Source organism: Drosophila willistoni (genome assembly GCF_018902025.1).
Source record: "Drosophila willistoni isolate 14030-0811.24 chromosome 2L unlocalized genomic scaffold, UCI_dwil_1.1 Seg168, whole genome shotgun sequence".
NCBI lineage: Eukaryota > Metazoa > Arthropoda > Insecta > Diptera > Drosophilidae > Drosophila > Drosophila willistoni.
Genome location: NW_025814047.1, coordinates 9,552,461 through 9,555,802, shown reverse-complemented (window position 1 = coordinate 9,555,802; position 3,342 = coordinate 9,552,461). Strand labels below are relative to the sequence as shown.

Genomic DNA, 3,342 nt, shown 5'->3' with positions numbered 1-3,342 from the left:
AGTCCTCGCAGATTGAGCTGAAAATATGAGAAATGTCAATTTAAGAGTAGTCAGAGTGAGAAATGTAAATGAAAAGCGTCGAAGAATTGTGGAGATTCAAAAGTAGAAAAATTAAAATATGCCTGCGTTGATGGGAATGGAATAACCTCTTAAGCAGAGTCGCAATCAAAAATATATCCCTTACAATTTTTCAATTTAATGCTAAACAAGACGGAGATTAGAAGTATGGGCTCTTTATGTGAAAGTATAATAAGTAAGAATATAATATGCTAAATTAAAAGTGTTTTCAAAAGTCTTTGGAAGGATGATAGGAACAATAGAATTGGAAAAACATTGATATAACTGTAACACACACAGACATCCAAAAACTTGATTAATGTTAAAGATACAAAGATCGAATTAGCCGTTTAAAAAATTCTTCTCTTGAGAGTGATTTCGCGAAATCATACCCAAATTTAGGTAAATAAAGTTATTTATTACTTTTTCAAATTGAGATAAAACCACATTTTTGAAAAAGAACATGCAAGGATATGTTTCGGTGGGGTCCATAATGAACCTGATGGGCTTGTCTCATTACTAAATTATTTTAAATTAAAAGTTGTTTTGAAAAATTACAACTATTCTAGTCTTAATCTGCTGCTTCGGTTCACTTGTTTTCTCTCTCACTGCGCTTCGTCGGCTCTGCAACTTTAACTGTGTCTCTCTCCTGTACTCTTCTCTTCTGCTATCTGCTGTACTCTCTGTTGTTCTGCTGTTAAACTCTGCTGTTCGTGATCATCTGTTAAACCTCTGTAACTCTCCAGCGTACCTTATATTTATGTGCATATATATACATACATACCTCTAGATTTATCCAGTTGTGCATTAGCGATGAAATTCCTGATTCATCTTCAACAAGATTGGCTTTCATGTCGCAGCTCATAGAATACGATTGATCCATGTCTATTATCTAATGATTAACATATCAGTCAGAACTTGAGTTGCATTGCTTGGTAATATATGTGTAGCTGGCTTGCTCACTTAAGACAGTAGTACCTCTCTCTCATGTCTCAGAGAGAGAACATGCTCGTCTCTAAATGAGAGCGAAGTACGAGAGAGCGTCGAGTCAGTCTTGGTTGAACGAGCTTGCGGATCGGTCGTGCTAACGAGGATAAAAATCATAGATTACATTTACTTATAATAAATATACATATAAACAATTCAAACGAAACAGCCTATTACATATGTAGACTTAATTAAGGATAAATCTACCATCCTTTTTAGTCCTAATATTTCTGTTTATAAATGTACCTAAATATAAGTTGGATACTTCGTTAATGGCAGTAAACATGAAAATATGAAAATATGAATATATGTAAATGTGAAGAATTTGACTTACGAACCCTGCTGAACTTACGCAACTAAAATTATTTCCGAAGTAACATAAGCAGAGAAAAAGCTAATTAGTCAGCTAACTTATAGGTTAATCGTCCGTACAATATAAATCATATCAAATTCAACAGTATATTTTTGCTCCCTAATCCAATTGGTTTTCTGATGGAGAGGAGACATCGGGAAAGAGGGGAAAAAACCTAATTATCATTAATTAAGCGCAAAAATTAAAACTCCCTATATGGGAAAAAAAGGCCCTGTGGGTTTTACAAATTTAGAGTAATGAAATTTTCTTAGTCATTTAACATGGTTTTTTAATAAACAAAACGTTTTCTTCTTGTGTCATCACATCAGTGTCATCTTCATCAGCATTAATCTTTGTTTCAATATGTATTATTATATATTTTATTGAATCTCAAACGGTGTTGGGACATTATTTTATAAAAAGTCCTGATTAACCCACAATATTTATCACAAATAATTGTTTTTAATTTAGGCTTAAGGTAAGGGAAGGGAAACAGACTGTATTCTGTATATAGATGGACTGTCTTGACTATCCAAGCCTACTCATGATTTTATCAGCGGCTTAGGAACCCTCCGCAAATGTGGCAGATGTGGTCAGAACTTGCTACCGATTTGAATTATAATTTTAGTTTCACATGCAAAAAATATTAATCAAACATAATATGTATCGATGTCGCTTGATCAAAGGATGATTCCTTAGAGTGACAGTAAATTTAACTTGTGTATATTTAAATTATAAGAAATCATTTCGTTGGTTTAAAGTACAGCATATAAATTATGAATAGCTTTAAGCATTTGCCCAACATTTTACACATTTTTCTTTGTGACTTATTTATGCTGTCGTCATGCTTTTTGTCTTCCCTTTCAATGTTCGTTGGTTTTCTGGGTGCTGGATTAGTTCAAAAGCAGCCGTGTGGCAGTCTGGCAGGATGGCAGGATGGCAGGCAGGCCACATCAAACAGGCTCTCGATGTGGATAATTGCCTGTGAGAAATTTGAATTTGAAATTTGTTGTCAGTTTTGTTGTGGCTCATTTTTGCCATTTGCGGTGGCCAAAAAGAAATTTCACTTTAAGCTGTCGGCTCACAGCACAAACAAAATTCATTGACAGCATCGATAAGTATGCTACACATTTGCACCCCCCTCTCCTGTTCCACACTTCTCACATCTCAACTTACCCAATCGCCGGCCTGGGGGAGTGAAAAAGATGCGCAAAGGCAACACGGGGTATGCGTAACATTGAAGTGGGGTTTTGTTGGCTTTGTCGGCCAGCAATATTTCATTAGGCAGGTTTGACATCTTGTCAGAGCATTAAACCTTGATATTTGTGAGAAAATTTTAAAGACAAAATTAAAGCCCGTTTCGTTGACGCACATAAGCTGACAGTGATGTATGTGTTTTACATATAATATATATCTATATGTGTGTGTGTGTGTGTGTGTTCACATATGATTATGCACATGTGTGTGTATGTACTTACTTCTATTCAAATTCCAATAGACAGGAGGCTGTGGATAAACGTTTTAATGTGAGAATTCTGAGGATGTGTATGAAAATTTATTTTATTAATGTGGCATGTACTCGCATATACCCAGCCATAGCAGGCATGGAAGGTATCTACGGTTAGCTAAATGTGTATTGAAATTAAAAAATTCACCAAATGCTTTTTGAGAGCTAAACGAAAAAGTCTACTCTGTTTTAATGTATTCTCTAAGAATTTCAGACCATGGAATTTAATTTGGACAACATAAAGAGACAACATCAATCGTCTAGAGGATTGTACTCATTTCCGTCGAAGTCTATTTTATATTTAACATACGAAAGGGAATTCGCCTTTCATGTGGATAGCTTTTTCCAGGGATTTCTTTATTAAGTAAGTACTCTATTTTTTAATTGGGCGATGATAAACGTATGAGTATTACTAACTTAACTTTCGCAACATTTGCAA

The 3,342-nt window shown here is 34.7% G+C and overlaps 1 long non-coding RNA gene across 1 annotated transcript; it reads right to left on the bottom strand.

Annotated features, from left to right (window-relative positions):
* Positions 1-2,166: 2,166 nt before the first annotated feature.
* Positions 2,167-3,075, bottom strand: LOC124459974. Its single transcript, XR_006953932.1, has 3 exons — positions 2,875-3,075; positions 2,573-2,711; positions 2,167-2,378 (listed from the first exon to the last, which is right to left on the bottom strand). It is a non-coding gene; the product is annotated as an uncharacterized LOC124459974 (long non-coding RNA).
* Positions 3,076-3,342: the final 267 nt, after the last annotated feature.